Source organism: Lonchura striata, chromosome 8 (genome assembly GCF_050655825.1).
Source record: "Lonchura striata isolate lonStrDom1 chromosome 8, ASM5065582v1, whole genome shotgun sequence".
Classification (NCBI taxonomy): Eukaryota; Metazoa; Chordata; class Aves; order Passeriformes; family Estrildidae; genus Lonchura; species Lonchura striata.
Window position 1 is genome coordinate 18,587,156 of NC_140710.1, and position 27,528 is coordinate 18,614,683.

At 42.2% G+C, this 27,528-nt stretch overlaps 1 long non-coding RNA gene across 6 annotated transcripts in view; it reads right to left on the reverse strand.

Annotated features, from left to right (window-relative positions):
• Window positions 1–27,528, reverse strand: part of LOC110467949 (uncharacterized) — a 111,989-nt gene that overhangs the window by 8,352 nt on the left and 76,109 nt on the right. For all 6 annotated transcript variants that reach the window (XR_002464945.4, XR_014956897.1, XR_014956900.1 and 3 more), the window contains 3 exons: window positions 25,521–25,598; window positions 23,212–23,391; window positions 35–21,877 (listed from right to left, as the gene is read on the reverse strand). This is a non-coding gene — a long non-coding RNA (uncharacterized LOC110467949). The remainder of the gene's footprint in view (window positions 1–34; window positions 21,878–23,211; window positions 23,392–25,520; window positions 25,599–27,528) is intronic.

The window sequence follows — 27,528 nt, forward strand, 5'->3', positions numbered from 1 at the left end:
TGCACTTAATGGCACTGATACTGAGGGCACTTACTGATGCTGCCGGTTGCTCCCTTTCACACCCAGAGCACATGCTAGCTGGCTGCTGTATTTCAGATGTTGTAGTGTCAGTGATACCGAGTGAAAAATATTCTCTGTGGCTTGCTGTCATGCTGTGATTGATATCAGCTGTAACAAGAAAAAATGTTATGGCACTGTAATTCTGCTTGATGCAAGGTAGTCTTTGATCTTTACCATTTTGCAAAGATTATAATATACTCTTAGTTTGATAAATAATACCCTTTCACCAGAGTCATGTAAAGTGGAAGAAAAACTGGCAACTAAACTTTTGAAACTTCTCTGGTGCAGGTGTTGATGTTTTCAAAGCAAAAGGTTAAATAATAGGCTAAAACCCCACTTGCCCACTTATAAGTATAAGCAGATGTGACTAGTAATAACTTACCAGACCAGTCCTTTTGGGATGGTTTCTGTGCTTGCATGTGCATCACAGCAGCAGCAGGGCACCAGCTCCTGGCAGAGACACTGCAGCCAGGAGAGAAGTGAGAGAGCTGGGTGGTGCTGGGCCAGCTGTGGCTCCCAGCCTCACAAAGAAGCAGAGAGGAATATTCACACTGGAATATTCTCTGTAGAGAAATTCACCCAGAGAAATTCAGAGCTGTGGGACCCACACAAATAACAATGCTCACTTACTCATCTGGCTATGGAATGGACCCTCAGACAGGGATGGAGGCTCAGCTCTTCCAGCCCCTGAGGACAAGCAACAGACAGCATATAACATCCCCAACATATTTTCTTCAAATTAGAGCTCTTTAGGGGAGTTGGGACTTAGGTTTCCGAGTGTCTTTCTAAAGATTCTAAATTATATTGGGGTTTTTTCTGCTTTTTAATTTGAATGGTTATTTGGATGTGGCAAAAATGAGCAAAGCCCAGCACCATAGCCATGATAAAGTGTTCTCATCAGGTAATCATTTATTAAAACATTTTAACCAGCTGGTATGAATATGATTGTCAGTGCAAAATGACAGGGAAATATGTGCTCCCATCTGCACTACCAAGCCAGGAAACATTCCAATGTAGGAATTTTTCTTCATTATCATTTCTCTTCCACACCCAGAAGAGTGCACCTGAGCATAACCCCTCCCTTGGTGGGGCCTTGGGATGGGAGCAGAAGCCTGAAAGGGGAGATGCAGCCACACACATAAAGCCTTGTGGCTTTGCACTGCTCTGGGCTGCTCATCTCAGACCATGACCCTCACACAGTGCAGTTTTATTTCACCCAAAGGTGGACAGCTCTTCATGCAAACCTATTTACAGCTGAGCTCAGATTTCCGGCAGGGGTTTGCCAGGGCTGTCTCAAAGGAATGGGCACGTTGGCAATGAGATTTTGCATCCGATGGTACTCTGCCAAATCCATGAGAGATTTTGTATGGCAAGAACAGGGTGTAACTCCAAGGCCATGATTATTTTCCATGTAAATGTCTGTTTCAGTTTGTGCTTAAATGATTATCTGTCATTGATTTGTGTGCCTAACTACAACTGCTTCAAGCTGTTTTCAATTATTCTGTTCTCAATACGATGCGATCCCAAGGATTAGCCATACCGAGTGCCACAAACCACCTTGCAGCAACAGAGTCATAAACTGAAGAGGATGGAAAGGATTTTAATAGGAGATTAAAAGGAAAAAGTGACTCACTGGATGAGAGAAAAGAGGGAGTGCGCAGGCTTTGACTGCAGGAGAGCTGCTTTGTGATGCCTCTGAGTTCACGGAGGACCCCAGGTTAATATAATAATTCTTCTTTCCTTATCACGCAGGTCTCGGGTAATGATTTCATAATTAGGGGTGTATTTAAAAACAGGTTTTAAATGAAGCATGTGTTCTGTCTGCACTAAGAGGAGGTAGCTAGTTGCAGGGTAACATTGCACACGGCTTGCTTCCTTGCCTGCTGAATTCTCTGCAAATTTTATGCTTCTTTTTCTGTCTTTCTAATTGAAAACCTGCACTTTTGGAGAGAAACTGTATTTCTCCTTAGCAGTCTTCTCTTTTACCAGGATTGATATTTTAAGAGTAAACAACATTAATCTACACCAAATACTGTGTCCTCTGGAGGGGGTAACCTGCACTCTCCCAGACCTAGCACCTAGGTGATACACAACACTGCTGCCAACAGCTGCTCCAAGGTTTATCAGCTAGGATTGGTAACACACTCCTACAGCAAGCAGGATCTCAAAGTGCTCCAGTGTTTCCCTTTACATATACTAGGAAATCTTCATATACTTGGGCTAAGATCCTAATTGTCGCTGAGTAATTACCTACCTACACTCCTGCAGTAGCCATTTGTGACAGTATCCATCAGCTGGGAAAATGTAACTGTTACTAAATTTCTAAGAACAGCCATTAATATTCTAACTTTCAACCAATTTAAATATTTGAAGTTACTGAGTGCACAGTTGAGATGAATAACATGGAAAAGCACACTCAGATTAAATCTTATATGGATTCTATCAATAGAGAGTGTAGAAAGAGAAGTTATTTGTCTGACATACAAATATATATATATTTGCAGCAGATAAAATCAAATGTGTTATCACTATCTGCACTCTGCTATGTATATTTTAAAACATTATGAGTGGATAGGTACACATACAGCAGTAGTTTACAAGAGATAAGCATCATTAATTTCCACACAGCTATATGTTTTCATGGGCTTCTTAACCTTTTAATATTAAGTAAAATAGCAACTACAGCACTATTGTATATTCTTGGGAATATCACAGTTTTGAAACATTTCTGTTTAAAATACAGAAAATGCCACTGCAGTAAAGATTTGGAAAGCGAGGGACATGGCATAGGGAGTTGGGGATTGGATTCCCAGCTGATTTTCAGGACTTGCTTGATCTGAATTGATTGAAGCCCCAGAAGGAGGCACAGTGCCAGCAAGAAGAGAGGTGCCTGCAGAGCAGGATGCTGGACCCAATGCCACCTGCCAGGCTGCCCTGGCAGAGGCTTCCTACCTGACCAGAGTTTCTGGACATCAGGAAATCTGGTGACAATGTAGAGGGATAACTCTTCTTCTGGAGACAGCTGTCTCACCTTGTATGAGAAACTATTTTTCCAGACCAACATTCAAAAAGCTGTCAGATCATTTTAATCTGTTGAAATTTGAGCAAACTCAAATAAAATATGCCAGTCTCCAAAGCAAAGCTAAACTCTAAATGCCCCCATACTGAATCTATAAGATCAATAAAAACAACAGGGATGTCTGCAGTAGCTTTTTCAGAACACGAACTAGTTGGCTCTAAATAAAGCTTTTGTACAACTAGACTTTTCCCACAGTACACCATATTCTTGTAATCAGTCTTCAATCTCTTCTCTAACTTTTAATAATGATAAGATGCAACGAAATTTGACCAAATGGAAAAAAAAAAGAGTATGCACAAAAGACCAATCATCCCCATGGGGCAGTGGTGGAAAACAGTGTAAAACAGGATGTCTGATCTTATTGCAGTATCATAGGGGGAGAGAATGATTATTTTCCAAAAAAGAAAGGTAACCAGCTGACTCAGTTTTTCTGGCAAGGTTCAACACATCGCTACTTTTAAAATGAAAAGGAAAATGGTCTGAATAGAAACAATTAGTTGAAGTGGCATGGTAAATAGCTCAGGTACATGTTGGAAATCCACCTGCAAAAGTATTTTAGAACCTATCAAGCTACGCTCTTTAACCTTCCACATAGCAGGATTGCATCTTTTGTGTCTCAAAGTTCTCACTGACAATTACAATTTAAAAGAAATTGCCTCATTTTTACACAGTCTGAAGTGTACATTGGTAAAGAAGAATTTCCTGAATGCAGGTAAGTGAGCCCAGAGTTGTTTTGACATGACTCAAAGGCTGTTACAGATGTAACAAAAGGAGATGAAGAGATTTATCTTACCTTGTGACTTGTACTTGCTTATTAAGACACACAGCAGAAAACCTCAGAGGCAGCAAGGTGGTGGGGACCATAGCAGGCAGCAGGGGGGCAAACACACCCTCAAGGAAAGGGATTAGAAACACCTCTCTGAAAGGACCCAGGGGTGTGTATGTACAGTGAGTGACTCAAACCTCAGAGTACCCAGCTCACTTCTGCACTGAGAGAAAGCTCCCGACACCAAAATGCGACTAAACACTGAAAGAGATGAGAGACAGCAAGAGGAAATAGAAAGAGATGGGATGCTCCTGCTGCTAGGGGCAGCCCCAAGCTGCTTCAGCTGTGGCTCTTGCTTATGCAAAGCCTGCAGGATGTGCACGAGGAGGCTGGTGGAAAGATGGGGATGAGGGAACATGTCTGTTTCCTGCAGCACCTGAAGTGCACCAGTAGCTACAGAAATGCTTCGGTAAAGACAGACATAGGGCACAGCCTGCAGTTCAGCAGCCTGAAATACCACTGTGAAGAGACAGCAAAAAAAGAATGGTCAAAGCACTATCACTTGTATGTGTTCTCCACAGCAATGGCAATATTTTGGGTACTGCCAAGGTCTCCCCAGTAAATGCCCCTCAGGAGGCAGGAATACCGACTGCCCTGGCAGGGCTGGCTCCTGTCCTTAAATAACACAGCTATGGGAGTACTTTGAATTGTCATATTTACCATAAATGTCTCAGACTCATGCCCAGATATATGTATTTCATGAGAATTGGGCCATTTGCTCGAGAAAACTCTTGAATTGAACAAGCAATTTATAAAGCAAAACTTTTTTTTTTTTTTAAACTGAGTGCCTCGTCATTGGAAAGCAATAGAGAGCCCTCACCTTATCATAGAGCTCCCCTTCAGTCACAGCCCTGGGGCTGCTAGATAGCTCATTCCTGTGATATACTTTAACAGGTGCCATTCCTTTTTAATAAGTCCAAACAAAACAGTTAATAAATCCAAAGAGCTTCCTATCAGTATATCTCTAATTCTTGGCTTTCACTTCTTCAGCAGTGCTGATCATCTTCTTGAAACTAATGGCATTCTCATAACTCTCTTGAAATAATGATCTGTGTTTCAGGCTTTGATTCAACACTGACGCGACTTTTCTGCATGTTTGGCTGCGCAGCGTCTGCCGCTGAGTCACATCTGATTTACACTTGAGATAAACGACATCATCCAGGGTAGCCTCTGACTCTGACAGGAGCACCCACTAATCCACATTGCCAACAGGGTTTTCTATCACCATCAGCCTGGAGCACGCCAGCCCAGCTTTGGTCTCCATGGAGATTGTTATGAAATATATTAATCCATCATCTGTTGGTTCCCAAAAGGATCTTTGGGAGTTTAGCACCTCCATAGACCTCACACTCCCTGAAAGAGGCACTATGGATTTCTCAGGCTGTGGATTTCTCACCAGGAACAGGGAGGACTCTTTAAGAAGTGGTCACCTTTGCCATGGCTTAGGGGAAATTCTGTGAGAATATAACTCTTCCCTGTGTATACAGTGAATATATCTTTTACAGTATTTTTTCCCTCTTTTTTTTTTTTTTTTTTTTTTTTGGCAGTCCTTAACACTTTTCTCCTCCCACTTTCTGGTGACATTGCAAAATATCCACACTAAAGTGCATTCTGTTAGCAAAGTAAAATTGCAAAATGGTATATTTTAGGTGGAAGTGTAAATTATATACTTGCAAAACCCAGAACCTGAACAACTGTTCATGGGAAAGGCAGCTATTTCACACCCACCGTAAATGAGAGCATTGTCAGGTATCAGAATGTGCCAGAATAGAAAGAATTAAAAAAAACAAAACAAAAAACCTAAAAAAAGTCAGTTGAAATTTAACAGTGCAAATTTGAGATTTCCCAGAAGCTGTAGTGTCATGCTAGCAGCAGCTGTGGCTTGCACTAGCTGGATCAGACAGAGCCCCTGTAGTCACTCTTTGTAGGACCAACACCAACTGTGGCACTGGCCTGACTGGCCTTCCCATCACAGAAAGTTCCCAGCAATGTCCTCTCAACTTTAAATTCAGGTTTTGTACTGAATTTTGAAACTCACAGCATCTGAGGGGGTGGACCAAGGAGGCTTCTGACACACCTCATGTGATGAATAAGTTCCCACAACATATTCTGCAAATTATGCAATATAATAGCTGAACTTTACTGTGATTTCACTTTATATTTACAATGTATCTTATCTTAAAGATGAAAAATTAATAGTTAAAATCCCATTCTCTAGATCAAAACATCTCTTTGTTGTTTGTAATGAAACACTTTGACTCTTACCTAGGTTTTCTGTTCAGACTGTCCAAGAATTCAAGTGTTTCATTATAACAGAAGTGGGAGATGCTTTGATCTAGAGGAGGCTTCAGATATTTGCTTAATAGCTATCAAAGCTAATTATTCAAATAAAAACAATAATATAGAAGTTAAGGAAAATAAAACAGTAGAATATTAAGTAAGTAATAAAAGGGCCTGGGTTGATAAATACCTTACCATATTCTCACATTAATAATATTAATGAAGAGTAACTGCTCATGTTATTGTAATGTGTACACAGGTATAATGGATTGTACCCCATGAAACCTGATTGTGGGCTGAACCTTAAACTATTAGGCAAAAGAGAAAGATGCTCCTAAAGCCTTACAACATGAGGCAAGAGACAGAACTGGGGCATAGCAAATGAATGGTGTCATACACAGGGAAACAGGATGATAGTGAGCAATGGGACAGGCAGCAAAGGAAGAGCTCAGCTTTAGTCAGGAAAAGAGGACCTGGAAACTTTCATGTGGGATGGGAAGGAGGATTCAAGGTGGCTGCTTGCAGGATGGTCCTCTCAAAAGTGGGAGGAGCTGGGGGTGCAAGTCTGAGCATGAGGGCAAATGGAGCTGGCATCAGGGTCACCCCACCTGGCAGTACTTAGCAGCTGTTGATAACTGGATCCATACTGTGATAAAGCATGAAAATGAGGACAAATAGGTAATTCTCGATGCAATGAAAGAGGAGAGGGAAGAAGAATGGACATAAAAATGGGAGATTGATGGCTTAAGAAAATAGTACTTACAGTGTCATTTTAAGTGGGCACCAAAAGACCTATGTTGCATTTGTCAAGGCTGGATAAAAAATGTGTTGCACTAATTGAGGCACAGAAGATGCTAGACAAGGGCTTCAGCGGTGGGGATGGGCAGGAAAGGCAACACCTTAGCAAGGCTAAGAAGGAGCAGTCATTGGGATTATGCCATATCCTGGATGTGAGGACCTAAGAAAGGATTTGAGTCAAAGATGACACACAAATTATGGGCCTGAGTGACAAGCAGGATGGTGAGGTTGTCTGCTGTGATCAAAGAGGGGACTAGCAGGGAAGGCATGAATTGGGGAAGATTAAAACTTCTGTCTCTTCCCCATTGGGCTTGAGTTGACAGACTGTCGTCTACATGAAATGACAGGGAAACAAGCCCAGAGATGAGGCTGGACTGAGGAGACAGGTTGGGAGCACACAGGTAGATCTGCAAGTTAGCTGTGCAAGGACAGTAGCTGATGGTTGGCTTGATGAAATTACCCAGAGATGCAGGAAGGTGCAGAGAAGGCAAACAGGACTAGGTTCTCTAAGATGAGCACAAAAGAGGATAATGCTAGTAACATAGTATAAAATGATACTGAAACAATAAATACACATGAATAATTTAATTCCAAAAGTGCTTTTCATTTTTATCTAATTTTTCCAAATAGAATTTTCCAAAGGTTCATTTGAAAAATACCCCCCCCTTTTTTTTTTTTTTGGAAGAAAATGTCATCAAAATTAACATGATTTCATGAATATGTCAATTTTGACCAAAAATCTTATTTTGCAGTGGAAAAATATTTCAACAAGGAAAAAAACCCCAAAATTCAGAGCTGTTTGCTTTTAGCTCTAAACATAGATCCTACTACTGTCAAGTAACATCTTTCATTATCTTCTTTATGTCTCAAACCACATTAAAGAGGCTAGAGGTTTTGCTGATTCTGTTGTAATCAATCCTGTCACAGCTGTTATTGGATTTATCTCGGGATCTGAACACCGGCATTTTTCATTGTTGTTTTACATTTTCTTTATGACTGCACAGCTATACAATCAAGAGTAAAAAAAATCTAAAATATGCTAAAGTGAACAAATATATTCAATTACTATAAAATTATCTATAAAGCTTTCTTGGGTCCAAATAAGCATCAATAATTTATTTACTGGACTTTAATGAAATGCAGGTCAATCCAGGTATGAATTAATTTTAAAATTATATCCAAGTAAAGTGGCTTATACTTACCTGGCTTCATTTGGTATAGAAGTTACTTTATTTATCAAAATAATAACATGCAAGAATGGCAGAGCCAAGTAACACCATTAATGAAATCAGGCAAGATTCTTACACTGCAGAAACACCTAACCAAACCCGAGTGTCACATGTGCCTCAGCCTTTCAGAGCCCTATATAAAACTGCTCAGCTGATGCACAGCACTGCTTATAAATCATGCATACATCTTGTAGGCTTCAGTGCAGTATGGACAATAAAAGGAAATTAAGATGCTTAATGAGGTGAGATGCTTCTATAAACTGGTGTCTGTCTTTCCTTATTTCTCAAAATCTTTAGGATATAATTTTCTTTCTTTTTTTCCTATCTTTCATCATTTCTGACTACCAAGTATCCCAGGTTTTCCTACCAAAAGATATTATTAGTTTCAGCATTAGGCATATACAAAAGATCCATCTTCCCATTTCAGGTAGTATATGTGCCCTTTCATAACATTATAAGCCCCCCTGTATATGTCAGACAGTTTTGCATGGGCTGTCTCTACTACTGCTGTGCTATTTCCCCAAAGCATACACAGCTGGTTAAAATCCCCCGACCAAAGCTGCCCTCCCTGCATGCAGGGGACAGAGGCTGATGTGCCTGGCATTGCCTGTGGCCTGCTGCCCCCTCATTGCCCGTGTGCCATTAGATGGAGTCACACATAATGTCACGTCAGTTGCGTCATTAATAAAATGACAAAATAAAACTTGAATTACCACTCTCGGATGTGGTTTACTGGAGCATTAATACATTTCTTGGGCTACTGAAGTCATTCAGCCTTTGCAGTCACGGCTCACAATGCACCCGATGTATTATTAATGTCCCAGTAAAGCACACCCTGTTGTGTCTTAATGCTGTGGCATAAGATGCCTGGAAAAGTAAACAGCTATGTAAAGCAGAGAGCGATGACTGTTAGGGAGATGAATGGCGGGACGTTTCGGCTTCGCTCACCGCGCCTGTGGCTCCGGCAGTCTCAGGGATGCCTTGGTAAGGTTTCACTGTGTAGATTCTACTGAAGGTTTTTTCCTGAGTGTTTCTAAACATCTATTATTTATAAACCACTGCTGCTCTGCATTATACTTCTTGGGTAAGTAAGGGAAACATTTCCTGCCCTGAGGAGCTTATACTGGCCACTCTGGGTGCCATGACCATGCCTGGGGGCAGGCAGAGGTGTGGGCAGGACAGCTGTCTGTTTGCAGCCCCCGACCCCACCGTGCCCACCTCCCCACACGGGCCATGCCCGCCCCAGCAGGAAAGAGCCTAAATAAACGGAGGCAGCCGCACTGTTCTGGGCTGCTGGCATTTCCATACTGCTTATGCAGAGTCTACATCTGAGATAAGCTGTACCTCTCTGAAACAAGTGCTCAGATAATCTGTATCCTCATGTAATTCACTGCAATGCCTGCTGCCGCAGCTGCTGCTACACAATTTTCTCCCTCCAAAAACAGCTGTGGATCCAGCAAATTTCTTTCGTGTTGGAGGACAGAAGCAGCGGGTGGGAGGGAGGGAGCCAGGAGGCAGAGATAAAGGGGCAGCCAAGGCACTGTGCAGAGAATGGGAGAGAAGAGCAGAGAGGAAGAAGGAGCCACTGTGGGGAGCGCACTGTGTGCACTACCTGACACACATACAACCCACGTGCTGCCTGAATCAAAGCATCTTTTATAAATAACCCCTGGGAAGAAGGCCTCCACGACAGCTGAAAAGATCCGAAGCAAAACATACACGGCAAAGGCAATCACCTGAATGTGAGAATTCCCTTTACTTGCTTGGTAATGGGTTATAGATATCCCCAGACTGAGCCAGAGAAGCCTCTGGCAGAAGTCTGGAACCTGAGAGTCAGGAATTCATGAGAAACATGGACAGCCTCTGAGGCTGCAGATTCCCAGAGCAGGAGGAAGACAACATCCCCATAGAACCAGTGTAGGACCATGCCTTTGAGAAAAGCAAAGCCACTAAGACAGTGTTAATATTAGTTCTTGAATATTTTTCTTTTAATGTGATTTTGGCCCAGTATTTGAGTTAATGTAAAGTCCTTTCTTCTTCTTAAAAAAAGGCAAAATGTGGGAAAGGAGTGGAAACAGATGACTGAGAAAGAAACAGCTAGTATGTACATCCATTACGCTTTGTGTATGTCACCAGGGGCTCTATGGGTGAAGCTGGAAAAATAACAAACTTGAGTTCTGCAACTGAAAAAAACCCATGGGTTTTTTTCAAATCAGATCAGTCAGTTGTCATTCAACTCCAGACAAAGATTTGCTTCAAGTTGGGATTATTTTTAATCCTTTCCATAATCTTTTCCCCTCTTTCAATTCCGTTTGGAATTGAGAAACACATTTCAAAGCAAAGAATCAACAGTCTTGGGTTCTTTAAATATCAGAGTGAATTGTCTCAAGGTTTTCAAAATTTCTTGCCACCTGCCACTTCCCAGATATTTTTCTTTGGCTGTAAATATGTTGAGTCTTACCCTAACCTATTTTGATTTTCCTGAAATGCTGTTTTCCAGAAAATGTACTGTTCATCATCAAAAAAATTTTCAATCTACCCCTTCCTCTCTCCTTCCTGTGGGCTGCTCAGTTCAGTCCTTCCATGCCTGACTACCCCTAGTGACCTTAAGGCTCCCTGCTGGCATTCCAGCACTCCTGGTACTAAAGCAAAGATTTGGAGAGGAGTAAAGCCAGCAATTTTACATGGAGGGAGTAGGAGCTATGATAGCCTGAAAAGCAACAGGCCTGGAACACAGAAGGGTTATAAGGCAAAATACAGTAAAGATATGACCTGCTTGGTGAATAAAGTGCGTGGGAAGAAGACAGTCCCCACTCTGTGCTGTAAAAAATGTTGTAAAAGAACTGCTGAACGAATGAAATTATTAAATCAATATATTCTTCTCCTATTTATAAAGCCTTTGCTTCCAGTAGTTTTTGAGTTCAATAATGTATGTGCTGTGAGAAATACAGAACAGTCAATATTAACAGCTCCCCTCCAGCTGCAGTTAAACTTATTTTAAAATAATCTTCACATTTTCATATATGAAGCAGATGTTTAAAATTGATCAGAGTTCAACATATTTATATTAAAACAGATCCTTTTTAATCAGGTGGTTGGTGATTTTCTGATAGTTAGAGCCACATCCTTTAGCTATCAGTATGTTTTGTCCTTTGATGAGTAACTGCCTTCTATGCAGAGTCTGCATGCAGAAAAGACTCTTCAGTCCCTCAATATCCCTGCTTTTAAACACTTGTGCAGACCTTTTGCATCCTGAACTCAGGGAACAAAATGGCACAGTTCATCCATGTAAAGGGTGCTGGCCAGCCCTCATCCTGACCCTTTAATGAAATACTGCTTCCAAACAGAAAAGCACAGAATAAATGACATCTGCTAACCTTTGCAGTGTGTTTGTGTGCTGCTATAGCCTAATCTCTGAAAATCAAAAGGGTGTAATTTTTTCAAGTACCAATTTGGCAGGCCCTTACCCCCACTTAACTCCTCTCCATGCTGCCTGCCCAGGGCAAGATTTCAGTGCTGTCCAGGAAATCTCAGTCTGCTACCACAGACAATGGGCAACCAAGCGCCTGCAACTTCCAAGTTGCCAGGACAAGTTGCAAAGATCACTAAACTCTGAGTGACAGGTGATCGATATGCTGAACAATTAGTATCAAATATACAGTAAATGATGCATAATATCATTGGTGAAAAATGTTCTATTTAGGCAGAATGTAGATTGATGTCAGAAAATGCTCTTTAGTGTGTGGAATAATCTAGTCAACTGCTTGATGGATGTACTATATAGTCTATTTACATAGCTTGGATTCAATACACTTACATGATATTTGCATCAGAAACATATCTATAGTCAACCAATGGGAAAGAATACATGATTTTAGCAACATGCTTATACATTAATAATATTACTTGGCAATCTGATGTTTCAAGACCCAGGGTGAATTACTTATTAAAAACCCATATACAGCTATCTGTCTTTATCTTTCTTTCTGTGTGAGCCATAATGGCCTTGATTGTTTTCAAAATTACATTTGGCCAGGATATGACTGTTACATGAAACCTCTTAAACCAATATCATTTCCCTCACTGATAAAATACATTATACTGCTGGGTGCATTGAGCCAAACCATTAACGAAGGAAGCTTAACCTAACCTTTGTGCTTCTGACCAGCCATTCTAGCAAACTAACATTTCTGAAATTGTTTAAAAAGTGGAATTGACATGATTATAAATTTTTATATTAAGTTCACTTATTTCTTGGAGGTTCTCCTATCACCTTCACTTTTAATAGCCTGAATTTTGCAGGAGACTTAGTTACTTGGGAAGATACAAGGAAACGTGCTCCATTTAACATTGTTTAGCAACACAGGCACAAGATAAATTAGCTAGATAAGGTCAAATTAAGCAAGGTCCATTTTAAAACTTGAATTCAGGATGCATGAGAAGGAGGAAATACATTCATTGTATTTCAAATTGAGGCAAAAAAAAAAAAGATGCAATGGAAGTCATGGAAAAACTTGAAGTAAAATTATTCATAATCATTATGGTGCTATTCTCAACCCATGTCTGGTTCTAAGAAGAGGTACAGCTCCCCAGACCAAGACAACAGAGCTCATCTGATATAAATTAATGAGAATTCCTATCAGAATTTATTTGTCTGATAGGAATTAATGAGAAACATGGACATTTGATAGGAAGAAAATGACAATGTCAGTGAGAAACACTACTCTCACAAGCAGCTAATAAAGCCATTTTCTGAAGTTAATACTCAGCTAGATCCCAGTGCTTCTTCCTTTCTCTTCAGGTGTCCATCATGAGATCTTGCAACAGAGAGAGGAGACTGACCATCACTTTCATGCTCAACAAGAAGAACCACAGAACACAAGTAAAGGAAGGGCAAGACTTACCTGTAAATATGAACAACGCATAGCTCCTGCATGACACTTCTTTTCCTTTGGGTGTCCAGTAGCTCTAGGAGCAAGGTCATGGTCTGTAAGATCTTGGGGTAATGGCTTGTCCATGACAGATACCAGTGGCAGAGATACAAGTGGACAATCTCAGGACCACTAAGCAGGAGAAGGCAGAACTAGGGATCCTGGAAGAAATGCTGTACAGTTCATTGTATGTGCAAACTGGCAGCCCACACAGAGCAATGCAGTCTCACCACAGGCATCTCAGTTCACCAGTCTGAACAATTTCCAGAGGAAAACCATTTCAGAAGCTTGCTACTCCTAATTTTTTCTCTTCCCTTGTTTTTCCTATTTGTCTGCTCCATTGCCATTTCTGAAAACACTGAAAGCGCCAAGCATATTCCTGAAAGGAATATGTAGGCAGATGTAAGACAAAGCAACACACTGCTAATTGTAGGGCAGGAAAGGTATGCAGCAGCCTCTGAGCTTGCCAGGACAGAACTAATTTTTGTCTGTATGGCTGTAGTTTTTATCAGAACAGATAACCAGTTTACAGCATGCAAAGCACAATTTTCTTATTCTCTGCATGGGAATCTGCTATAGCAGGATGGCTCTGCAAGCATTTTGGGAGGCAAAGCCAAGGAAATGAGCTAAAGCAAAGCAGTGTCATACAAAGACATCTTTAACCTGGATGCTCAGCGGGTGCTCAGTACACCATGATACACCATGGTAGAAGAGGGGATGGTCACATCTCCAGCAGGAGAAATCTCTGCCCCTAAAGGGACCTTTACAGACACCATTTGTTCTTTTTCATGCTGCATCAGCCATCTTTGAAACTGGAAGAAAGAGGAAGGGAAGAGTAGTCTTCAGAGAGCTGCAGGAGCTGCAGCTCCCCTCTCCTGTATCACCCCACAGGCACAGACACAGCGACACAGCTGGGCACTGTGTGCCCGTGCCCAGCCATCGTCCCTGCATGGTGGCATGCTGCAACAGACAGGGACAGGGGGGTGGCAGGAAGCAGCAAGTAGCAGGCACCCAGGGGAGCAGAGGGTCTCCATACAGCCGGGACATCACATGTGGCTGCCTGGCAGGCTAGAAACCAGAGGCACTCCCCACACCACATTTGCTTCCATGTTCAGAGGAATTCACCTTCTTACAACGCATCAGAGCAGCACCTGATTCCCTCTTTGATCTCTTCCTCTGTCTCGAAATAATGCTTCGCATCTCAAATCTGGCTAACGGCTCCTGCTGAAATGGAGTGATGCTCTTAGTGCTCTAGTTAGTGCTGTCAAGCAAGCTGAAATGGAAGCTGGCAGTTGTCCTTCCAAATGGCTATTGCTATGTGTAGCCCAGAAGTGGTAAGCTAAAAAATCTTTTTGTATTTGAACTCCTTCCAATTTCATTCAGCAGGATACTGGCAGGCCACTTTCTGTGTTAATTATTTCTGTCCTGATTGCCTGGCCACACAGAGCACTGGATCGACAGTATCACACTTCACCATTTGTTAATTCTTCCAGCTGAATGCAGAAAGAAATTGAAATAAAGAAATTTCACCTAGAGAAAAATCTCCAAAAGTCAGGATATGGGAGAGAATGTGTCAGTGGAGTCAAAAGATACATGTATCTCCCAGATCGACACCACTACCTCTGTGATTCTGGAAATCTTTAAGAGCAGAGGAGTGACAAAGTATATTACTCATTGGAAAACGCTTAATGGGTCTGATCCTGAAATGAATTACACTGGCTTAAATCTGGAATGTCTCCAACAAAGTCAGAGATTAATCAAGAAGAACTTTTAATGCTTGATTAGGAAAGACTGCCTCTGCATTGCTGGCAGATACAAATGAGAGGACCTCGGCATAAAATTACCTCATTGCTCCCACAAATCAGTGAGCTAAATGGCTACATCTTGACATTCGCACCAGCAGTAAATTATTGTCAGGCACAAAAATCCTGCAACAATTAAATGTGGGTGCAAATCAGACTAAAAACCAGAGTGCATTTGAATCCTGTTAACACAAATATTACCTTCTAATGCTCTCCATAGTGTCATGTCTTTGGGAGAGCACAATGAATGCAAGAGACAATGTTGTCTAAAAATACCACCCTGGAAAACTGCGTAGTAGAATTTGCACCAGAACTTTCCTGTCCTTAGCTTCTCAGTAAGACTACTGCAGTATTCCCAGCAAGGGAGAAGGAAATTGATATTTTCAGCCAGGGAAACTGTCTACATGAAGAGGAGTTTCTGCTTGTATGGCACTCAAGTGCAGGTTCTAACTGTACCTGCAGACCATGGTCAGTCTGAGACCTGAATTCACACATGATCTGACGTTTCTACTGACTATCCTACTGGCCATTGATAAGATAAATTTATTTCTCACAAAAGCCAGGATCGTCTGTCCTAAACTAACCAAAATTATGTAGGGTCTGTGGTGTATGCCCTGCAATATAGTAAACACATAGAATACTGAGCACACAAACCACACATTAAATCCAGACAGAAAAGAAACTGCTTCAAAAAGTAGAGTCTAATCAGTAGAGTTCTGAAAAATTAAAAAAAAAAATAAAAAATAAGTGCAACTGGATACTTTCAAAACAGAAAAAATTACAAATACCCTCAATAAATTTTAAAATTAGCACTGAAAGAGTCTACATAATGGAGTCTACTCAGCCTCCCCTCTGAAGCACAAGCTTCTTGTTTTGACAATGTGTGAAACAAAGTGGTGGTGAAAAATTCATTAACCAGTTAGTTAAAGCAAACCCATAGCTCTCAGCTTCATTGCTGTTGGGTTAAATAGGATACTTTTTAAGAACACAACTCAGCATCTTGAAAGAGACCAGTTTACATGCAAAAAATCATGAATATGTTCTCACAGAAGCCTGAAGAGTCTCTTTTGGAGAAATCTAATGGAAATATGCTGCTGTGCTGCTGCATTAGGGCTGCTGACTTTCCACTCACAGCCACTGAACTGGTGCTGCTGTAGAAAGAACACTCTAGAAGTTAATTGGGAAAGATAAAGAGCATGGCAAAGCACCAAGAGCACAGCAGCATGTGGCTTCCTCCCCCCAGCACTTACACTGCCAACAGTGCCCTTTGAACTAGAGTTTCCTGAAGGACACTGGTGTCATAAAACTAGAAACTTTCCATTTTGGGTCCTTCTCCTCGCACAGTAATTCAGTTGAGACTGTTGATAGTAGAATTCTGAGTGATAATTAATCATTAATTTGTGCATGGTTGCCAGTGAGGAGGCAAGGAACCCATGCTGCCCACATAGTCCCATCTCCCACACAGCAGTGCTGTGTCCCCTCTACTCCCAACCCCAGTGGTCTCAGCATGGGAGATGAACAAACACTTGTGTTTAGTTAATAATAAATGAAGAGGAAGGCAGTCTGGGCAGCAGTGGCACTGACTGTAGTGGCATGAGTTTACTGGTGTCCTGCCACAGGCATCCCCAGCACACTGACGTGGCACCCAGCTCGCTGGTGTGCAACACCTCCCTGTGACACACAGACAGTGTGTGCAAGTGTTGGCCTGTTTGTGAGATGGAGATAAGCTCTTTAATGATCCTGTGGTGTCCATTTATGTTCAGGACTGTTGTGGATTTTGAGGTTAAAATTTCATCTCTTTTCCCTTCAAGGATTTAACTAAATCTCACCCAGGATTTTGAAACATGCCAGGATTAGAGAAAGATCTCTATAAACATGAGCTTATTTCTAACACCAAAATCTCTCCAGCTGGGATCAGCAATAATAGCATCAGTTTTAAAGTCTCCATCTTTATACTGGTTGGTGCTACAGGGCATACAATCTGTGCCTGGGAAGCCTGGGCTTTGCCTGAATTTATCTGAGCTCTGGGTGCTCGTTGTGGTGAAAGCCAGTGCTTAAATTGCCTCAACCTTCAATCCAGAAGTATAAACTGTGAGGAGAAACACCATCAACTAATTAGACTGTAAGCTTTCTTCCTCAGAAAATCTTTTTTTTTTATCTCAAAGCTTAGGAGTCTGAATGTAGCATGGTTTGGTTGTTATAACTTAGCAAAGGGAGAGTATGAGTAAAAAGTGCATCCTTGTGGAAAACCTGTGTGCACAAACTTAAAAACACCCTTGAAAAATGTAGCCAGGATGATGTGCTGTCTGTTCAACTTAACTGTAGGAAATACGTCTCACCCATCAGATGAAATGAAACCATAGTGAAAACCTCATTCACCGAACAGAAAAACAGTTGCAGCTTTACAGCTGCCAGCCACAGGCTGGGAGGTGCAGGTTACACACAAGGTTCACCTGTGCCTGGCAGCAACTGGCCTTTTGTCCCCTCTGGCTTCCAGCTGTGTGGTAACACTGTCCTATCAGACTTCCTTGCAAGGACTGGCCAATTGGCACAGAAGGATTAATTGCCACATCTTAGTGTGTCCAACAGGCCCTGCTGTGCTCAGAGAAAACTGCCCTGGGCACCCAAGGCAAGGAGTGCCCAACCAGGTGGGGCCTCTTCCCACAAAGGTGACACCGTCCAGTCCTTCACTGTCCAGTCTCTCCACACAAAAGCCTTTCTTTCCAATACCTTGCATCCTTGTTCTGTCTCCTCCAGGTCTTGGAGAAAAAGAAGCTTTGTCCTGGCAGCTCCACACAGGAGGTCTGTGCTTCAGCCTGGGAGAACAGGAGCAGGTAGTGCAGTGCATACTGAGCCACTGAAGTCTGGTTCAAACATACTTCAAAGCTTGTGGAAGCCAACAGGGGTCTTATGTATCGCTACTGATATTCACATCAATCTGGAGCACTTTGTCCAAGTCCACACAGTGGGATCTCTGCAGAGTTATAAATATTCCCCAACTCTCAGGACTCCCACTCCCCTGCTCTAAGTCCTCTTACCATTCCCTGGTTATATCTGACACTGCTGGATATTGTGTCTTATTTTTCCTCAGACTACAGTTCCCTCCTGTTTGTACAGAAAAAGGAAAAATTCAGAGTTTTGCTTGGACACTGACTCACCTTTTCACCAAGCTTATCCTTTCCATGTTCACATTGGGAAGTGAACTTTCAGACAGGTGGTTGGAGGAGAGAATCTCATCAGAACAGGGCATTGCACCTCTGAAATCTCATGGAAATTTGGTCTTACTGGTACCTTTCCAACACTCTGTTGTTACCACAGGTTCAGTTCATGTCAGCCTCAGAATATCCCAACTCCACACATGGCCAAACCAGGTGTCTTTGTTGAAGGATCCAGGATGTATCCTGTGCCTGGATGCCCCAGAGCCTGTAGCAATGTTTCTATAATTTTCAGTGAGATGAGAAGAAAGCTCTGTGTTCTCATTATACCTGGAGCTAAGCATAAAGTCTAACAGTAGAAACAAAGAAAAAATACAGAGCAGCCAGTTTTATCCAAATTGTTATAGGCTTTTATGGAATCATAAAGATCAGTAAAATGGTCTTTGTGTAACATACCACAATTCCAAACATAATAAAACTAAAATCAATGAACGCTCTTTAAAATCAGTGAATACACCCACACAGTTCAAATTTCATTGTATTTAGACATGCAGTAGATGTTCTGATACATCAACTTTGATTTTGCCTTCCCCTCCTCCTAGATATTCTTTTTATCAGGTTGCCTGTACAAAACACACTGAACACAGTGGGGGGGGGGGGGAGGTGGGAAGTGGTGTTTTGGTTTTAAGTATTCATTAAACATCTGTAGCAGTTAATACAAAGGAAGAGTCTTTGAATAAATCTAAAAATTAGGAAACTGTACTTCTGATCTTGACTTCATCCTCATGCATCAATGAACATATTTTAATTTTGTTCATCTTTATTGCATTTAAACCAAACACTGAAAACAACAACCCTCATCTGCCTGTTATATATAATTTCTAATGACAGGGTGCCTTTTGTTCTAAATGCACATGCAAAAAGACTTTCACTTCAATATTCTAGTTCTTGGCTTTTCAAGTTAAAATAGTGCTTTACAAGTGATCTCTACTGATAGTGACATACATTTACATTAGAATTCCAACCTGATTCTCTACCTTTCATAATCTACATATATCTTTAGTTTTGTTTCAGATTCTTTTCTTGCAGGTTGTGTAGATTTGACTGCAGTAGATTTTCCCCCCAAAGAATATCCAAAAATACATGTCTGTATAGCATAAAGTTGGAAGAACTGTTTGTCACAGTCTGCTTAACAAAACAAGTTGTTTTTCTGTTTGCAGATTATTCCTGAGAAGGCATCCATGTTTTACAAATGCATTAATTATTAGAAATCATTCTGTGAACTTCATAATTTAGGGCCAAAATGGACTACTAGTTCATTTAGTTTGACCTCTTGTACCATATAAATTACTACATTTCACCTGTGCTCTAAACTCAGAGACTTCATTAGAGTAAAATGTTTCAAGTCCTAAAATTAAATTGTGCTTCACTGGTTGAGAACAAGACAGACAAAGCTGCCAGGAATATCTAAGGCCCCTGGAATAGCAAAGAATTATTTAGATGAGATATGCCCAGATCATCCCAGCAGGTGAGGCTTAAGTTTAATGAGCAGCAGGACTGAAACACCTGAAGATCATCTTAGGAAAGATGATACTCTGCACCAGAGCACTCACTCACTCTGGTCCCAGGACAATTACAGAAGGATTTGACTTCCTAATCATGAATGTCTAGTGCCACTTGACACTTCACATGAGGTAGCCTGGTATTCCTGAAAGCAGGACAGCACTGCACCAGCAGGGACCCACAGCCTGGGAGTGCAGGGGAGGGTAAGATACGTGAGGCAGAGACAAGGGGACCCTCTGTCTCACAGCACAGAGTGCCAAGCATGGGATTCAGGTCCACAAGCAGCCTCAGACTTTTTTTCAGTCCATAGGGCTTTATATTAGACAGCAGAGGAGCCTAGCAAGCTGCTCAGCCCTCTCAAATGCAGACACCCATGTTTAGTGAGCTGGCAGACTCAGGACTCTCCTCTCTGATGAACAGCTCTCTGTTGCACAAATCTCACCCTGAAGGGCTCTAGGGCTTTAGAAGGATGTGACGAAACAGCCCAGCAAGATCTAGGCAGGGGTGTGTGGGCAAAAACTGCCTTTGACTGAAACCCTGACACACAAGTTTTCATTGCACACACTGTCTTAACCCAAGAAGTGAAAATGAAAAGGTAATACTGACAGCAATGCTAGCAACCCTCCCAAAGCCCATGACAGGACTTACCCAACCTCCCCCCACCAGGTTGGCCACCCCCAGCTTCCCCCACTCTGCTTCAGCAAATGCCTTCTGGTGTTTTCCCACCCACACCGTGGGTGTCTTACCTGGGAGTCTGCCCGCCACAGGGCTTGGTTTCCAGCGTTTCCCCTCACTGTTTCCAGTGGCAAACAGAAATCACAGATATTGCCAGTCTCCTCATTATACACCCTCAGCCTCTACCTCAGGCACATACAATGGGCCTTGGTCATTTGGTCCCTGCCTGTTATAGGCTTTGACATTTCCTCTCCCTTCATGCTCTCAGGGTTTTGCAGGTCTGGCCTGGGAGAGCACAAAAGCATGCCTATTCCTGCTTAAGGAGATTGTTTTTTCATGGCAAACAGTCAAATTTCACATTGTCTGTGAAAGCCTCGATGTGAAAATAGTGTATTCTTGCACAGCTCTGCTCTCAGAAGTGCTAAGCAGTGAGCAGTTCCCCATAGCCCCACAGCTATGCATTTCCATAAAAAACAGGAACTGAGGCCTTACCAAGCATTGGAGTTCTTTAAATCGTAGGTAAAACTAATCTGTATTCCAATTTGAAAAAAGTCTCTTAAAGGACAAAACATGCATGTTGATGGCAGAGGAAAAAAAAATCATATGTCTGCTCATTGGGGAAAAAAAATCCAAGAATATTTAATGTGTGAAAATAGGACTCCAGTTATGCTGTTAAGAATAATGAAATCTAGGGTGCTAAGTACTGTATGTGTTGCTGTACAAGTTAAGCTGCCTGAGGCAGTTTTAATTTCTCTAGCCAATTTTTCTTAAATTTTCTCTGAATTTACACACCCAAGTATTCATCACCTGTAGAGGAGGGGCTGGATGGAGTAAGTGCAGTCAGAGATGCTCAAGGCAGAGGCATGCCTGGGGTCCTGGGCACTGGGAGCAGGGCATACCAGGGAGCCCTGGAACCAGAGCAGACACATGCCAGCTCCTCTGAGATCTGCTGGGAGCTGTCTCTGGTGTGGTGGATTTTAGTCACACGCTTAGCTACTCCCTCCAGCTAAAGAGAAAACACTGGTCACACAGCATGTTGCCCATGAGAGAGCGGGGTGTGCCCCTTACTGAAAGAAACAGTCTTGGAGGCAAGTGGCAGAGCCCAGGGCTGGTACTGACACACACCAAAACTATATTACTCACAGGTACTTTCCTTGTCAAGAACAGGCTGAAATTAACTTGTCAAAATTATTAAATTTGAGAGGCAAAAATAATCTAAACTTGGACAGCCACAAACAAGTGCCATCAGCAGGCGTGTACACTTTGTGGGACTACACCAGACATTTGCATTTTAGTGGTGAAATAAACATTTACTTCTGCAAATCACTGTAGTACTTGCTGTAATTTTACTTGCCAGGAGCCACTGAGTCTAAGGCAGAAGTCTGCCTGCAGCAGAGTAAGGTTTGCTCCAGCCTCAGCAGCACTTGTCCTGTGAGGGCTTGGGAAAGGGTCTTCAGTCTTCTCTGGGGTCTTCTGCCCCTATATCCATGGCAAGAAAATTTTATTTTAGATTTGCAAAATATTCACTGTTTGTGAGCTGTCACTGTCTATGTGACTCAGAACATGGATTAAAGTGAAATAGTTGCTAGAGAAACAGAGGTAGGTGCTGTGAGACAATGCACAGGTACACCCTGGGCAGAAAAGGCTGGCAGTAGCATCCTTGCAGGATGCTCCATGCTGGTATCAGAGGCTCCCTGGCCAGGGAATGCACAGGGATCAGTCAGTATCCATGACTTTGGTAAGCTGCAGAGTCCTGCAAAAGGGCCCTGTTGTGCACTCCAGCAGTAGCAATGCTGAGAAGCCCCTGAGCCCCTCTGCCACCACATGAGGCTTTCATCCCCAGCAAGTGAGGGACAGCTGTGCACAGCCTGCTCACTCACTCTAACACACATCTCGCCTGTCAGCAGCCAGCCCTGAAAGCACCTGGTGACCTTTCAGCCAGCTCTCCATATGTACAGCTACAAGCCAACAAACTATCAGCACAGTGACTGAAAAGCCCTTCATTCTCCCCCTTCCTTCTGTGTTTGTTTCCCTAAACGAGCAGTGCAGCCATTTCCACCGAGCTGCATTTCAGACATTATTTGGGTTACAGAACAGTAGCTCTGCCTGCTTGAGTCACTAATCCAGCCTCAGGTGTGGAGATTAAGCCAGAGCCCATTTTTATCACATTCTCTAAAGAAAAGGCTGCTTTTTCTGCACTGCAAAACAACATCAGGATCTGCACTGTGTTCCTGATTTGCAACAGTAACGTGCAGGCTGCATTGCTGGACAGATCCTCCAGACACGGTGCTTTCCTCCTGTTTTAGGCACAGCACTGGGAGGCAGATCCAGCTTCTTGCTCATCCAGAGGGACAAAATGCACAACCAGCAAAGGCAAAAGCTGCTCACCACCCACGCCTCAGCAGCTCTTGCCTGGAATCCTCCTGTTGAAGGGGAAGCTCCTCCCCAGGGGGGAGCCCTGGGGCTGAGATCCCACCTTGGACCCTGATCATAACGCTCCAGGCTATTCCACACCAGCCCCCAGCTGCTGCCCAATGGAGGGAGGTGGCAGCAGGACAAGAGCCTAAAAAGGTGCAAAGCCAGGCCAGAGGACCTTGTGGAAGGTGTATGTTCAGCTCTGGTTTTGTACCAGGGAAATTACTGCAGCATTCATTTGCCTCTGAGGACAAAATGCCTGTACCTGTATCCTTCATCTCCAAGCATTACAGTTTGCCCAAAAAGTGTAGTTGAATTTATCTGTCATCTATATTGTGTTTGGGCACAAACCACTGCAGAAGACCAGATTTCCCACTGGCATAGTTTGCCTTTCATACCTTTTTAATTTTTCTTGTAATTGTATCCAAATGGCAGCAAAGATGGACCTCTTCCACGTCCTTATTTTCCAAACACAAAACTCAGAGTGAAGCAGATTATGTGGTGTTTTTCTTCCTTTCAGTGCAAGATCCTCTCTTCTTCTCTGCTCTCATCAGCAACCAGAAAATATCCTCAGAACTCTGATGGAGAGACAAGACACGTGAGATAGTATATTATTCTGAATGGAGTTTCTGGAGCAACTAAAGTTTTGAGCTCATCTGCTGCTGTCTCTCTAGCTTGATTCAGAATCTAATTTGTCCAAAATTTCAACCGTGATGAACTTTCCCAAAACAGAAGCAGCAAGCTGCTTCCCACCATCACATACTTGGCTTGTATCCCGCCTATCCATATGCAGCAGATGTAAATATAATTTACTGGCAAAAGCAGCTTTCTGCAAATGGCATCTTTCTAAGTCTTCTTTAGTACCCATGTGAAGGAATAAATGATTTTATTGATGCACTTGGAGGCCCAAATAATGCTTCATAATGACCTATATGGAGGTCTTTCTTAATACACATTGATCAATAACTCACATAATTACGTCTTGTATCGTTTTGCTGAATGGTTAACAATTCTAACCAAAGTTATAATGATTCCTTACAGACAACATAAGTCTTCTAGGAGCCACATTTTGCTGCCTTCCATATATTCTAGACCTGCACAGAAATAGATTTAGTGCAGGCACCAGTTGCATCAGCTAATTTAGGACACGGCCTCTTCTCTGGTGTGCCCAGTCACTGCAAGTGCAGCTTGCAAGGTCTCCTGCCACATTATGAGATGCCTTGGAGAACAGATTGAAGCAAATACAGACAATTCCTTTTTTCTACTGTGTTGAAATAAAGTGGTTAGTAAGACGGTACTTTAATCAGGGAGAAGACAACTATAAAGTCAGAATGAAATATTTTCAGTGGTGACAACCTGTCTGGTGGCAATGGGAAATCCTGCATGTCAGCACATTCATTCTTGGCTTTATCCTTGCTCACTGGATGTGACTCAAAGGAAATGCTGGGCTTCAGTTTCTTCATCAGCAAAATGGGGATAATATTTCCACTTATGCAAGTCACTTTAAGTGGAAAGCACTGCATTCATGCAAGATAGCTTTATCGTGCCAGTATACCACAGAGTTTTTCACTTTCTGCCTGGAACATTTCATAAAAATCCCTCCACATATGGAACAGAACAACTATTACAGACTTCCAAAAATGTGATTTTTAGGGAGCTGACAGTGCCACTTACATTTGTGCACTTTTGTGTTTCAAACAGAGCCATGTTTGGCAATGAAATTCACAATCATCTGGCAGTTTTTACAAAAAAAAGCTGACCATTCTGCTCCAGGTTTTGCCAGCCTTGTCACAATCCCCCTGTGCACCAGCCCTGGCTGCTGTCTGGGCAGCAGGATGTGGCTGGCAGGCTCTTGATCAAACCCCCAGTTTCACACGTAAGTTTTGGAGCAGAGACACATTGTTTAGCACTTTAAATTCCCCTCAGCAGGACTGTGCTGCAGCATCAATTGTCATTCCATCACTCACCTTTAGTGGATGGAGGAAAATGATGCTCTAGCACCTCGTTGCTTTGCTTCACAAAAGTGGTGAGACCTGGGGCTGCAGGAAAGCTGCAGACACTGCCCTTCACAGCCCCACAGCCCCCCTGCACACACTCAGCTCCTCATCCACCACGAGGGGTGGTTTGCTGCTCCGGGCCCAGTTCTGCTCAGCAACTCACTGTCCCCTTCCCAGTGCAGGGCTTTATTAATGTCAGGAGACTGATAAACACTTAAATAGTTCAACTTTGTGCTCTCCCTCCTCTGTGAGCTTGGAACAAGACTGTAGACAAGTATCATACATGATGTAGCTATCAAAGAAAGATGAATTATATTTTAATTACTGTATTTATCTCAGAGAACACAGGGATTGGATTCTCTGATGAAAATAAATGCAATGAAAGGCTAACAGACTTTTGGTGGCAGAACCATTAAATCCTCTCTGTAAATATGGTCTGGATATCTGGGGTGCAATTAGGACAGCAGCACTGAGTGCTTCTCTGGGTAAGCGTACAGATGCACTCTAACCTGAATCTAATTCTGCTCAAAGGCCAAGGCAGAGCAATGCTATTTGTGCTCTAATGATTTAGTAGAAATGGGCACCATTATATTTCTAATGGCTTTTGGTCAACGAGAACCTTGGACTTTCAGTGCCTGCTACTAAAGACCTGATTGCTTTTAGCAATTCTTTCATGGAAGATATACCAACACAGCAAATGCAGAACTCACCTGTGAAGAAGTCAGACCCAAACAAAGCAGTGGGTATCAGGACAACAGGACACATGATACGAGAGCTTCTGTAGCAAACTGCAAAATTCAGACATCACTAGTAGGCATTACTTGTAAAAACAGACCTGAACAAATAATTCAAAATGAATAATTTATTTGATTAATTTTATTTCTCCTTGCTTGGAGAATATATATAAGCCAATCACACCATCTTAAATTTATTATTCAAATATATTCAGTGACTTCCTTTTCACTATATTTTTTTACTCTATGGATTAATCAGAATATTTAAAATTAAAAATACACAGTTTTTCTGTGATTGGCCAGACATACCACATGACATTACTTTTCTTCTGGGAGCAAGTGAGTATGCCAGCACTTCTGGAGTAATCCTTATGCATGCAAAATTGAAAATTCAGTTTTGACAAATATTTGCATGTGCATCTTTGGAATTCACTTGCTGCCAAGAAAACTGTCAGTAAAATTCAGCACCTCTTAAATTTGTAAAATGTGAGAACTAAAACACGCATTTTAACATTTGCATTTAACTTTTTCTCTCTGTTTCATCTGGAAGTTTTAGAACATTGTTTTTTTTCCCTGAATGGATGCAGCATTGCATAGCAGGACTGAGTTATAGTTTTGAGCCACTCAATATCACTTGACTCAGCCAGTGGTCTGTTACCCTAAAAGCCTGTGCTTTTCTAAAAGGGCAAATGCTATGTGCATCATGTGCAAGGCCTTCAAAAGTCAAGGTGGTTTTGCCTTGACGGATATGTGCGTTATTCCTGTATCAAATAACCCTTCAATTACGGAATGACTCTACTTCTATTGTTAGGAAAAAGCAGATTTGAGAGCAACTCATTAAAAGCCTATACTGTGATGTTAGCATAAAACATAGGTGAAGGGGAAAGTTATTCCACCACAGAAAACTTCCATCTTAGCTTTTTAATTAGTGAAGAGCACCTGTAAAGGAGCCCTCACCTGTCTGGTGTGTTACTTTGTGCAATCCCCCACTTTGAGGGCAGAGCTTCAGTTAGGGACTCCAGAGAATCTTTTCTACCTCAGCCTTCAACTCCATGTTTCTGAAAACATGTTCATGTGTACATTTGCCTGAAAACCAATACAACTATCTACAGGATTTATGTGTTAATATCTCCCTTGGTCTATCTTTAAAACAGCCTCCATATGTTCACATGCAGGGACATGAAAAAAAATTAGGATCTGTCTCATCTTCAATTACATCTGACCCGCTGGTGACTTGGGATGGGGATGAAACTGAATAGGACCCCGATCATGTTTTGCAGAAGTATTTAGGTGGAAACTGCCTACAGAGAGTTTTTTTAAGTAACCTGTAGCAATGAAAAGCAGAGCTTGACATAGCACTGATGTCCTGGCTCTGCAGCCTGCCCCCACTCAAGGACCCTGTGTCCTGTTCTGCTGAGGGGAGCCAGTCCTGCATGGCCAAAGGAGCAGCCAGCATGCTTTGGGACACCATCAAATAGCAACAAACAAAATCCAGCCCAGAAAGCAGGAGGGTTATCTGCTGCCAAAGGTAAGCAGGAGGACAGCAGCTATCTCTTCTAGGCCAGCAATGACCACAAGCACAACTGTAAAACAATGGTGGGAAACGGTATTAACTCAGTGAGCGAACAGAGCTCATGTTCCAGTTACCATGCAAGATGATTTAAATGGCTTAATTTACACTTCACAGCAAGCCTTTCCTACTGCAAATCAATAAATTTGCATAGGTTCTCAAAATAATCAGCAACATGCTCCTGCATATATTTTTTAAATAGGTACAAAATTCTGTAATGAAAGCCAGAATTTCATCATAAACTCAGTTTTTAGTTCACTTGCTAGTTGCATTGATGAGATAATATGAATATATTAAGGGTTAGAGCTAAGCAGCAGCTTTGCAGCTCATTTCTGCAGATAGCAGGACTGCAGGTTCCCATAGATCCAGGTGTACAGCCCCCTCCCACCACCCCCAGTGGTGCAGGCAGAGCCT